This window comes from Chenopodium quinoa, unplaced genomic scaffold (genome assembly GCF_001683475.1).
Source record: "Chenopodium quinoa cultivar QQ74 unplaced genomic scaffold, ASM168347v1, whole genome shotgun sequence".
In the NCBI taxonomy this organism is placed as follows: Eukaryota; Viridiplantae; Streptophyta; class Magnoliopsida; order Caryophyllales; family Amaranthaceae; genus Chenopodium; species Chenopodium quinoa.
In genome coordinates this window covers 8,423,841-8,437,565 of record NW_018742914.1, presented here as the reverse complement: position 1 = coordinate 8,437,565, position 13,725 = coordinate 8,423,841, and positions in this window count along the sequence as shown.

Sequence of the window (13,725 nt, the reverse complement as noted above, 5' to 3'; positions counted from 1 at the left end):
TGAAGGTGATACGGTGGTGGCTGCCGGCAAGCGGCTGGTCGCGCGGGGTGGTCGCCGGCTGCGGCTCGTCGGTGGTTGTGCGGCTAGGTGATGTGGGCAGCAAGTTAGTGGTATTAGAATCCCACTCAACCCAAATACCATTCATAAGTTTTCACGTAAAGGAGAAGGAAAGAGTTAGGGAAAAAAAAAAAGAAAGAAAAAGAGAAAAAAAAAATAAATAAATTACCTTTACCATTTGACTTTGTGGGGAAAATTTTAGGGATAAATAGAATATTTATAGTATAAAGTAGGTTAGGGTATGTTTGGGCTACATAGAGATTATGGACTTGAATAATATAATAGTTGGCCTAAATATAAAAGTAGGATGATTGAGTTTATTATGAAGATGGGCTACACGGATAGAATATTTACTGACCCAAATATTAAAACTTATTCTACTTATAATTCAATAATTAAAATAATTTGACCAAAAATATATTTTATAAATAAATAAGTAATTTATAAAATACATTAAAGTACGGGGTATTACAGCATTATTTAACGGTGGCATCCTAAATTATTGTGGATTTGTGATAGTGGGTTTTGGACTGTGGTTGGTTTGTGTGGAATTAGGTATAACTTGAATAAGCTATGAGCCTATGATGGTCTGAAATTAGATTTCTGGACTTAGGTTAGGTCATAAGCCCAAGGTCATAAATTTGTTGGATTTTTTGGGTTTTTGGGCTGGGTTTGGCAAGAGAAAGGCCCAATGAAACAGCTTATTATGGACTGAAGCTTCGAATTTTTTTGAGTACATAGTCCAGCCCAATTTGAACCTTTTTGAGTAGTACATTTTTTTTCACTGACCTTGAGAAAAGAACTTGGCATCAAGAATGGTAGTAAGGCAAGCTATGTGCATATGTCAATTGGTTATGGTCAAGTTCACCCGGCAAATCGCCTCCTAATTCAACTTTTTTTCTCCCCCTAAAAGCTTAACGTCATTGAGACATATGACAACAATCCATTGCTCATTCTATGTAGGAATATTAGTCATAGACCTTGAGCTCTAAGAAGCTAGACTTTAGGGGATAAGGTAGGTTTAGAATCTTGCCTCAAACCTCGTTGCTACGGATGACAATTTGAACTTTCCCACAAATTAACATCAATAAACAGGTTTAGCCACCTTGATTGATATTGGTTGGGTTTTTTTATGACCACTGCTTTCCATTTAGAATCAATAGATAACAAGAAATGATTATGGGTAGCAATCTAGTCACGATTAACTTATACAAGTATTGTCAAAATGAGATACAAGTAATCAATGTATACTGTCACAAAACTCACAGTCACAAATCACCTATATAAATTTGTATAAACTATGGAAAGAATGAAAGAGAGAAATGAGTATTTGCACATAAAAGATTAACAGTATAGTACAATATCTATAAAGTAACACACTAACATTTTATTTATGTTACAGAACTGTATAGGTAACATATAAATAGGTGCTATCTTACAGAAAAAGGAAGAAAATTACTCGATAATCTGGATAAGCTCTTCAAATTCCAGTTTATCAGCAAATAACAGCAAGGAGCTCAAAGCAGAAACAAAAATTGTGAAAATGAGAAAAGATTTACAGGGTGTTTCGGGTGAAAACAATGGGACCTTGTCGAAGGTCCGATGAAGTGGAGAAGACTGGATTCGGTCCAAGTGATGTTGGGCCGAAGGTTTCCTGCACAGTAAACACACGTAAACTAGCCTCGGGGGTGTTGCCGAGGAAGGCCCCTCCGATGCTAAAGTCAGTACAGTGTGTAGAAAGAGAACACTATGCAAGAGAATTAATTGCTTGAGGCTTTGCTTGAATGAATGTACAAATGTAATATTGATGGCTTTTATACCTTTGCATATATGGAGAAGTTGGGCCTTAGCCCAATTGGCTTGCCTTGAGGACTGATCTTTGACTTTAGCACAATTGGAGAGATGAACCTTGACCTTGGGCTTTTAATTGGATCATTTAATGCCTAGGCCCAATTGGACTAAATTGGACCCAAACAACTTGCCCCCCAGACCCGATTTGGAAGGATGACGGGTCGGGTTTGATTTAATCAGAAAAGGAGGGAAGTGAATGATTTAATTAATCCAAAAATTTGAATTTAAACCGTAATTAAACCGTAATTAATGAGATAACAACAGTTAAGGCGGATAATTGTGGAAGTTGGACGGATAATGGGCAGTTTAATCGCAAGGTCGTGTGTTTAACGGTTACTTAGTGGGGTATTTAAGAGAAATTGAAACGCGGACTCCCCGTATTCCCATTTCTGGAGATATAATTAGAGGCGCGTCATCTCTCCTCACTTATTCACCAACACAAACCCAGAATTCTCGAGAGAACCCAAGAACCCGCATCAAAACTTCGCAAATTCCCCGAGCATTAAGCTTAGAAACTGAGACTCGCCACTACCAATTCGTAAATCGGCAACTTTCGCTTCAGATTAAGGTAAATTCCTTTGATTTTAGTTTATTTTTCTTCGAATTTGAACTCCTTCCCCTTTTTCGACTTTTTTCTTCGAAATTATCAATGGCGAGAGGAGTTAGGGGTAGAGCCCGTGCTCCAAGAAGAGCAAGGCCAATTCCCGATCCCAGGAACAGGATTGGGACCTGGAATGGACAAAGAGCAGAGTCTGACCCTGCTGAAGGGATTAGGGCGACTCCAATTTCTTCGGCTCCTCCTCAGAGAACGGAGGGGTCGAGCGCTTCTGGGCGGGACGATGAAGTTCCCGCTGTCCTTTGGGATATCCTTCCCGGGTTTTCAGAGTGGGAGGATGTCGAAGTAGCTTCGGCCATGATAAAAAACCGCCCCTACTCATGGTGGGCGGAGAATGCCGAACAGTATCGGTTTGCCGAACAAATTGAGTTGCATTACGGCATCCTTGAAGCTGATGGATATTGGTGCCGAATGCCCGTGGCATCCGATAGAATCCATCGTCCACCCCCGGGGTATGTGGGGGTGTACACAAGACAACTTCAGTATGGGCTGAGGTTCCCTTTGGACGTATTCGTCCGAGACTTGCTGATCCATTACAATATTTCCCTATGTCAGCTAACTCCTATTAGCATCCGAAGGGTGATGACATACTTATGGGTCTGCAAGTTCTTCAGGTATGTGTCGAACCTGCACTGCTTCAAAAAGCTTCATCGGCTAGTGCCAAATATTCAAAGTGGGCACGGAAGTCATGGTTCTGGGTGGTACCGGATTGAGTCTCGGCCCCAGTACCTAACCATGTGGCCGAACGACTCTTCAGACAAGGACTGGAGAGGTCAATGGATTTGGGTTAGGGCACCCACGGACCCGGGCCACCCTTGCGTCTTCAGCGCTCCCCGGTACCTTGCTGAGCCTGATCCCGACATGGGAAGTTTAGGTCCCCCCGCAGATAACGGCCCAGATCCGAACCTTAATCAACAGAATATCTTCGGCAAGCTGCCGAACCGGGGGGGCAGCGGCCGAATAAAGCATATCCCGGAGACTTGGCTCCCCGATACGCATTATGTTTTCCAAGAGAACATGCTAGCAGCTGTCGGCCTCAGCCGAAAGTTTAAGGATGGTAAGCTTCTTCGGCTAGGGCCGAGGCCTTTTAATTATCTCTTTTTCTCCTCTTTCACTTCGCTTTTTTATGCTGTGCCAACCTAACTGAACTGACCTTTCCCCTTTTCTTTTTCAGAGCGGGACGAGACCAACGTCGGCATTAACTACGCTCGTCTTGGCGTCAACCGAGAACGAGTTGTAACTGATCGGGCCCCCTCTATCACTGAACCGAGGCATAGAGAAGTTCATCTAGACTCTTCCCATTTCCAAATTGAGGTTGTTGCTCTGTATCAGAGGCAGAAGCCTTGGTGGAAGAAGAGAGATCCCTGGTTTCAGCTGCTGGACGAAGAAGCTGAAGCTGCCCGTACGGCCGAAGAGGTTGCACGGGTTATTGAAGCTTGTGAAGGAGGAGAAGGGTCCTCCAGGGCTGCTGAAGAAGAAGCTGCAGCTAGGGCAGCTGAAGAAGACGAGGCTTTACTGAAGACCTCGGTGAGCTTTCAGACTTAATTTTGTCTGTTTCTGTTTGTTGTTTTGTTTTTTTTTTTTTCACATTCTTCCTCCCCCCCTGTCTTTTACAGTCTGAAGAGAGTAATAGACACAGAGAAGGGAAAGCCCCTGTTCGTCCCGAAGACCAGATACAAGAAGAGTCCTCAGACTCAGACATGGACGAGCAGCCGCTTCTGAAAAGGCGCCGAAGAATGGCCATCATCGGCCCCCATGACTTTCAGCGGAGGCCGATGACCATCGGCGTCGAAATAAGGGAACCCGAGGAAGGCAATGGATCGCCGAGGGTTCCCCGGCCACCACCTCAATCACCTCCAAAGACCCCTCCGCCACCTCCCGAGATGGAGGTGGATCAGAAAACTCCCGAACCTAAGGGAGGGGTCCAAGAAGAAGTTCAAGAGAGTGCTGCTGAGCACAAGAATGAGGATGCCGTGATGCCCAGTGTTGAGGGTTTCACGGCAGACATTGCAAGAGAGGTTGAGGCCTTCGTCCTCACCCCTGAAGAAGAAGAAGTCATAATAATTGACTCTTCTGAGAAGAAGGAGGATGCTGAGCCATCCAAAGTTAAAGAAGCTCCATCGTCATCCTTTCCTTCCTTCCAGACTCTGCAATCTGGAGAAATGGGTTTCTCGGCCCCCCGAATTCCAATCCCAGATCACATCTGGGACCTCATATGGGGTCAGAACCGAGAAGGTGCTGCAGCCTACTTCGGCGATTTTGCTGGCATGTCCGAAGTAGGTAGGGCAAGAATCTGGTCGCTGAAGGCCACTGCTGGGATGGGCGAATCCAGCAGATCAGTTCCTGACCCAGCCAGGTCTAACCAACTGCTGATGATGCAGGTGATTTTCCTTGCCTTTATCTCCTTTAAAATTCAGCTCTTCAATTATCATTATTATTATTATTTTTTATTTTAACTTGTGCTCCTGTTTTCAGTTCGTGCACAATCAGACTCTCACTGTAGAGCTGATAGATACCCTACAAGATAGGGTGGACGCTGCCGAGCACGACAAAAAGGTAGCCGAAGAGGAGTTAAAGCTTGCTAAGCTGAAGCAAGCAGCAGCTGAAGAGAAGCAGCAGAAGGGTGAAGAATATGAGAAAAAAGCTGCTGAAGCCCTCAAAACCTTCTGCGATGCTATGGAGAAGGAAGTTTTTCCCCCACTGATGGAAGGGGAAAAATTCCTCCAAGAGCACATGGGAGTGGACATCTCCAAATTCAAGGCTACCATTGAGAGCCGAATCCAGGAAGGAGCTGCTGCACAAGCTGAAGTGCAGCAACAGCTAGAAGCTCTTGAAGCCAGCAGAATGGCTGCTGAAGAGATGCTCCAAGCCAGGGATGTCCAACTCTCAGAGGCTGCTGCTGCTGCTGAAGCTCAGAGAGCTAAGCTCCAAGAAGCTGAGGATCAGCTGATGGCCAAAAAGGAAGAAGTGGCCCAGGCTCAGACAGAGGCTTCCCAAGTTCAGCAGGAGCTGAATGAGCTGAAAGGTTCCTCCTCCAAGCTCGCCGATGAGCTGAAGAAATCCAAGGAAGACTTGGAGGAGACAAAGAAGAAGTTGGCTGATGTTGAGGCTCTACTCAAAGTCCGTGTCTATACCCAGGAAGAATATGAAATGGGTTTCAGAAACGGGTTCAGAGTGTGCCGAAGAGTCTGCCTTCATGCTGAGCCGAAGTTGGACTGGTCCAAATGTGCTGAATGGGTCCAGGATCCCGAAGACCCTCATATGAAGTATGCAACTCCAGTCGAAGCTGAAATCCTTAAGGCTGAGGAAGCCGAAGAAGAAGCTGAGAGAATGGAGTTGGAGGCTGAACAGAGGGAAAGGGAGGCTCGGCAGAGTGCAAAGCCTGCTTCTTCTGCTGCTGGGGCTGAGACCACCATGGGGCCCAACAATGCTGACCAGTCTGATCCTCGGGCTGAAGCATAGGAACTCGGGCAGTCGTCTTCAGAATCTTGCGGTTCATCATGCGCTCAACTTTAGACTTGCCGCTTTCTGAATTTTTGCCTTGTTTGTTTTTTGCTTCAGCTTGCCTTGTCGTACAAAACAGTTTATTTTTTTGCTTCTGTACGTATTTCGGCAGCTGTTATTTTCCGCTTGTGGGCGGCTGCCGATATAGTTTTTTAACTTATTTGAACTTGTAGCTCAATTTCTGAGCATGAATTATTAATTTGATGTTCTTTTCTTCAGCTGCTTTGTTTTTGAATGCTTTACTGTTTCTTCAATTCTGCTGAACATAAACTTGCACTGGTAGTGCTTCTTGCCCCCCCCCCCCAGAAATTGAAGTATGGCTTCAACTGAATAAACAATTTCTTTATTTCTTAAAAATGGGTATTCGAAACACAGGGCCAACTGAAGGCAATGCTTCGGATAATGGCTTTCTGGGATACAAGGCTCAGTTAAGGCAATATCCCAGAATTGTCCATGGACTCATGCCTTTGGAGAACAAATCTTACTGAAGCTTGACTTCAGCTGAAAGACTAGAGTTCTTTAAAAAGACGAGTTTGTCAGCAATCTGAAACCCAGTTACCCGAAGGCGAAGGTTTCAGACGAGGCTGAATAAACAATTTCCAACAGTTGCTGTTATCCTTGATTTTCTGTCTATCATTGAAAAATGGATATCCGAAACACAGGGCCAACTGAAGGCAATGTTTCGGATAATGGCTTTCTGGGATACAAGGCTCAGTTAAGGCAATATCCCAGAATTGTCCATGGACTCATGTCTTTGGAGAACAAGTCTTACTAAAGTTTGACTTCAGCTGAAAGACCAGTGTTCTTTAAAAAGACGAGTTTTGTCAGCAATCTGAAACCCAGTTACCCGAAGGCGAAGGTTTCAGACGAGGCTGAATAAAAAACCCTTAAAGAGTAGATAGAACCAAGAAAACTTTGAAAGGATAAAAAGTTGCAAATATTTATATAAATGGTGGCTCCAAGGCCTTTCATTAATTCAAAATGTACTTACAAAGATTGTTCTGCCCCGAAGGGTTTACACATGATATTTTTTCAGTACATTAGCGTTCCAGTGATTTTTCAACTCAGTTCCATCCAATTGCCGAAGTCGGTGTGACCCTGGCTGAAGCTCATCACAGATTTCATAAGGCCCTTCCCATGCAGCTGAGAGTTTCCCATGGATTCGGCCTTTCTGAACTGCAGCAGCATTCCGAAGGACAAGGTCTCCAATTTTAAGAGGCCTTGCATGGACCCTTCGGTTATAAAATTTGCTGATTCTCTGCTTATAAGCAGCCATTCTGTCTCGGGCTGAGTCTCTTACTTCGTCGAGGAAATCGAGAGATTCCCTCATCAGTCGCTCATTCTCAGCCGAGAAGTGGTGCACTCGTAGGCTCTCAGAGCCAATTTCCACTGGAAGAACGGCTTCGGCACCATACACCAGTTCAAAAGGTGAATAGCCCGTTGCCTCTTTTTCAGTTGTCCGAAGGGACCAAAGGGTTCCAGGGAGCTCCTCCAGCCACTTGGACTTTTGATCTTCCACCCTCTTTTTGAGGGCATTTAGGATCTGTTTATTTGCAGCTTCGGCTTGTCCGTTACTTTGCGGGTGGCATACCGCTGAATATGCCAGTTTGATGCCGAACTGATCTGTATACCGCTTCAGTGGTAAGTTATCAAATTGCCTCCCATGATCGAAGAAAAATACTCTCGGGATGCCAAAACGAGTGATGATATTCTGCCAGATAAATTTTCTGACAGTTTGCTCTGTAATGTTCGAGGCTGCTTCGGCCTCGATCCATTTACTGAAGTAGTCAACACCAACTATCAGCCATTTTTTCTGGTACACAGCCTCTGGAAATGGTCCTAGTATATCCAGTCCCCATTGGGCAAACGGGAGTGGATTAAGGATCGGCTGAAGATCCCTTGCTGGCTGGTGGATAAATGGAGCGTATTTTTGACATTTTTCGCATTTCCGGACCAGCTCCTTAGCATCTGCGATCATGGTGGGCCAGTAATATCCAGCCCTCAATGCCTTGTGGGCTAAGGTCCTTCCCCCAATGTGGTTCCCACAGATGCCGAGGTGAATCTCCCGTAGGATATAATCTGCATCTGTTGGTCCCACGCATTTCAGCAATGGGGCTGAGAAGGACTTTTTCAGAAGTTCCTCCCTGAAGACAATGAACCTTGAGCTGGTTCTCTTCATCTTGGAGGCCAAAGCTTTATCTTCGGGAGTTTCTCCCCGAAGTTTGAAAGCTAGGATGGGGTCCATCCAACTAGGCTCTGGGTCAGCGCAGCACACTTCAGGTGCTTCGTCGACACTTCTCTCTCGACGCACTTCTACATATACAGATCTGTTCAGCTCGGTAAGAGTTGAACTGGCAAGTTTGGAGAGTGCATCGGCTTGAGTATTCTGACCCCTTGGGATCAGCTGAACCTCAAAAGTTTTCAGCTTTGCAATGACTGATTTGGTCTTGGCAAGATAAGCTATCATGGAGGGCTCTTTGGCCTCGTAGCTGCCGCTAATCTGATATGCAACTAGCTGAGAGTCTGTTTTCAGGCAGACATGATCGGCTTCCAGGGAGATGCACAATTCTAGGCCGGCGATTGCTGCCTCATATTCGGCTTTGTTGTTCGAGGCCTTAAAAGAAAATTTTAGTGCATACTCGAAGGATTTGCCTTCAGGAGAAGTTATCACTACTCCTGCCCTCGAACCGTTTTCGGTGGAAGATCCATCCGTAAACACGGTCCAGACTTTCTTTTCATTGTCTAGCGCTTCTTGGTATGAGCATTCGGCCAAGAAATCCGCTAGAGCTTGAGCCTTAATGGCAGCCCTCGGACGGTAGCTGATGCTGAATTCGGTGAGCTCAAAAGCCCACTTGGCTAGCCTACCAGATTTTTCAACCTTGCCGAGAACTTTTTCCAACGGCTGATCAGTTAAGACCACTATCTGATGGCAATCAAAATAGGGCCTCAGCTTCCGAGCAGCTACTACTACCGCGAAAGCGACTTTCTCGAGTAGAGGGTAACGAGTCTCGGCATCCGTCAGTGTATGACTGACAAAGTAGATCGGTTGCTGACTTTTGCTTTCTTCCTTCAGCAGTACTGCACTGATGGTGGTTGGGCTAACGGCCACATACAGGTACAAAGTTTCTCCTTCTGCTGGGCTAGCCAGCGTTGGGAGTTGAGCCAGATGCTCCCGAAGCTGTTTAAAGGCGTCTTTTTGCTCTTCCTCCCAAACGAGCTCTTTTGTTTTCGGGAGTTTCAGGGCTTTGAAGAAAGGTAACCCCTTATCCGAAGCTCTGGAAATGAACCTCGAGAGGGCTGCCATTCTTCCGGTGAGCCGCTGAACATCCCGCTTTGTTTTCGGCTCAGGAAGGTCGAGCGCTGCTTTGACTTTGGAGGGATTGGCATCAATCCCCCTCTTGCTGACTATGAACCCAAGGAATTTCCCTGACTTCACGCCGAAGACACACTTCTTCGGATTCAGCTTCATTTGATGCTTTCTTAAGGTGGCGAAAGTTTCAGCCAGGTCCTTAACATGGTCCTCAGATTTTTTGCTTTTGACGATCGAATCGTCGACATAGACTTCCATGTTTCGGCCCTTTTGATCGGCGAAAACTTGATCCACCAGCCTTTGATAGGTTGCCCCCGCATTTTTCAATCCGAAGGGCATCATTTTGTAATTGTACACCCCAGCGTTCGTGACGAATGTCGTCTTTGCTCGATCGTCGGGGTGCATGAAGATCTGATGATACCCCGAGAATGCGTCCATGAAACTAAGCAAGGCATGGCCACTTGTCGAATCGACTAGCTGATCGATCCTCGGCAAGGGATAGAAATCCTTCGGACAAGCCTTATTTAGGTCCGTGAAGTCAACGCACATCCTCCAGGTACCATTGGCCTTCTGAACCATCACCACATTTGCCAGCCATTCTGGATATTGGCAAGGCTCGATGAAGCCTGCCTCCAGCAATTTTTTGACCTCGGCTGCGATGTCTCGGTTCTTATTAGCGGAGTAATTCCGCTTCTTTTGCTTAATTGGTCGACACGTTGGGTCAACATTAAGCTTATGGGAGATGAGGTCTGGACTTATCCCGGGCATATCAGCTGCCGAGAAAGCAAACACATCTCTGTTGTCCCGAAGGAGCTGAATAAGTTCACAACGGGTGTTCGGATCAAGGTCCATCCCGATTGTTACACATTTCTCAACGTCTCCTTCGGCCAACTCAACTGTTTCAGTCTATTGGTCCATGTCCATTGCTGATGGACTGGACTCTTCAGAATCTGGCCTGCTGCCTATGTCAGCAGGTGTCCCAGTCTTTTTGTTCTTCGGCTGGCTCTCTGAGTCTTGCTGTTCAGCTGAAGAGCTAGCCTTTTCCCTTTCGGGCCCTTTATCTCTGGGTACAGATCCTTGGGCCGAAGCACTTAGGCCTTTCGGCTTTTTTGTGCTTGGCTCTCTTTCTTTTTCTTTCTCCTCCTCATCCTTGTCGTCATCTGGGCGACTACTGGATGGCTTGAGGTAGTTGCACCTTCGGGCGTCCTTTTGGTTGCCCTGTATCCTTTCGGGGAAGCCAGCGTCTGAGACGTAAATCATCAGCTGATGATAAGTTGAGACGACCCCTTGGATCTCATGAATTATGGGTCTCCCCAAAATCACGTTGTATACTGAAGGAGCGTCAATGACCAAAAATTCAATCATGACGTTCCTGGCTGCCTCATCGCAGCCGATGGTGATAAGAAGTGTCACCTTCCCATCTGGATAAGTTGAAGCCCCGTTGAACCCGGATACCGGGTAGGGTACCGGCGTAAGGTGCTTAGGCTTCAGCTTGATTTGATTGTAGGCCTTTCAGAACAGAATGTTTGCTCCGCTGCCACCGTCAACAAGGACCTTACTGACGTCGTGGTTGGCCACCGTGGCGATGATCACCAACGGATCCTCGTGAGGGAACGTTACCCCCCGGCAGTCGGCGGCTGTGAACGTCATGTTCGGCACCGGCGATTGGGGAGACTGAATGTCAGCGTTGTTCACCTGGTGAGTCAAAGCCCTAAGGTGTCGCTTGTGCTCCCTCCGAGAGCATATTCCTCCCGAGATAACATTGATCGGAGAGAATTTCCCCTCTGGCTTTTTACTGTCCTTCCGGGGGAAGTCGAGGTCTTTCCGAGAGTCCTTTGCTGACTTCTCGGACTCTTTTTTCTCGCGGTGATCCGCGATGTATTTTTTCAAGTATCCCTTCCGGACCATGTCCTCTATCTGGTCCTTCAGTTGGATACACTCCTCAGTGTTGTGTCCCGGAGATTCGTGGAACTCGCACCACTGATTTTTATTTTTTCGCTGATACCACTCTGGGAGTGGTCTCGGCTTTCGGTAACTCTGCTCCTCCTTCGTCACGCTGTAAATTTTGGCGCGTGGAAGAGAGAGCGGAGTGTAGGACTCGTATCTGCCTGTGTATGAGGCAGATTTTTCCTTCTTTGGGTCGCTGGCCGAAGATTGCTCCGAGGCCTTTGACTTTCCCTTTGCCTTATGGCCTTGGCCTTCAGACAAGGGTATTTGTTTTTGTTTCCCTCCCCCGAATTGAGGTTGGGTTTTCGCTTTGTTCCATTCTTCGGCTCGGATGAACTTATCCGAGGCATTCAGAGCTTCCTCCAAGGTCTGCGGGGTATGCATGACCATGAAGTCTAGGAACTTCCCGGGCTGAAGGCCATTCTGCATTGCAAAAACGGCTAGCCCCTGGTCCAGCTGAGAGACGCTGGATGACTCGTTACTGAAACGGGTCAGATAGTCTCGGAGGCTTTCGGTTTCCCCCTGTTGCAGACTCATGAGTTCTGCAGTAGTCTTCTCTCGGCGGTTTGCCGTGGAAAACTTGCTCCTAAATTTGGAGGACAGATCATCCCACCCTGTTATGGAGCCTTGCTTTACTCCCTTGGAGATCCACGCTTGCGCGACCCCCTTGAGAGTGGTTGGGAAATATTTGCACCAAGTCGCTTCGGATCTGGGGCAAAGATGCATATGAGTCTCATACGAGGCCACGTGGTCCTTCGGATCCGAGGTCCCGTCATATGTGATGTGCGACGGTATTTTAACCGTGGGCACGTGCTCTTCCAGTATCCATTGCTCGAATGGCGAACTGGCGGGTAGCATAACGGCCTTGCCCTTGTTCCTGGCCGAAGGGACCGCGCTCCGCCCTCTTAGAGAGGTAGGAGTGGTTTTCGTCCCTGGCTGGGAAGTCTGGGCCTCGGCCGCACGGAACGAGAGGCGACTGTGCACGCTCGGTTCCTTGCCGCCGAGTCGGTCGAGGACGCTTCGGCGAACAGTCTCAGGTTGTTCTCGGTGAGTAGATTCTGGCCGAGAAGCTGAGCTGCTGCTCTTATGCGTTTCTGGTCGGGAGGTTGAGGATCCTTTGAAAAATTGAGGGTTCTTTTTCCTCTCTTTTTCAGTTTTCCAGGTATCCTCTTCCCACTCTTCCAGTTCCCGGAAGGAAGGAAGCTTCCCACCATCATGGTCTAGCTTCCTCCGTTGATGCCGGGTATGCGGAGGAGTTCGATCACGAGGTGGTGGCATATTTTGTGCCCTCATTGCCTCCATGAGCACTGCCAGCGCTCTTGCCACCTCCTCCGAGCTGGGCCCCGTCAAAGGGGTCCTCGGCCGAGTATGGGAATGAGAGCGCACAGTCGATGGTTGGCTTTGGGGGCACTGAATGTGTCCTATGATCGGACTCACCCCTGCTAGACCGAGAGTGACTCGGCTTATGATGAGAGTTATGAATTACGGGAGAAAGGGAATCCTCCCTGTATGATCCTCCCCCGAGCTGGCACCCTTGGGAGAGTTCCGGTCCGGCGAGGGTGATGGTGTAGGGGTTTTAGGCTTTTCGCTTGCTCCTTGACGGAGGCCTTTGCTCTTGCGGTTCTTAGCCATTGCTACTAAGATAATTGCAAGATGATCTTGGTTAGAAATTTGGCTTAAAGATTTTTGAAAGTCCTCCCCACAGACGGCGCCAAATTGTTTCGGCAAAAAATGAGCTAACCGGGCAAAATGAACCCCGAGCCCCGGGGGTTGAACCCGGGGCGGAGCCTCCGACGCCCAAGTTAGTTGCCAAACAATGCATATTTTGAGAGGAGTTTAGGGGAGAGAGTGGAGGAGTATGGTCATCTTAGATGATAAGAGTGACCTCTCTTTACCTTATGCCCTTTGAGGGGTATTTATATGAGTACATAAGTGGGTTTATGAGCCCTAAAATTACATATGTGGGCCGTTGAAGGCCATATTGATGTATTTGACTTATTTGGGGCCTTTTATACCTTTTTTATGCCCTTTGGGCTTATATGGGTAGAGTTACCCAAGACTAAAATGGGTATGACCATTTTAGTACCCAAACAATTAGCCCCCGAGACCCAATTCTATTTGAAAAAATGAGTTGGGTTTTGTTTCAATTTCCCAAATAATTCGTTCATAGAAATTGAGTCGAAGGACTTTATTTGTTCAGGTTTATGCAAGGCAACACTCTTGATCCGAGGATTGTAAGAGTTATTACTCTTGATCCGAGGACTGAAAAAGTTCATCCGAGGCAACACACTCTTGATCCAAGGATTGAAAGAGTTAATTACTCTTGATCCGAGGACTGAAAGAGTTCATCTGAGGCAACACTCTTGATCCAAGGATTGAAAGAGTTAATTACTCTTGATCCGAGGACTGAAAGAGTTCATCCGAGGCAACACTCTTGATC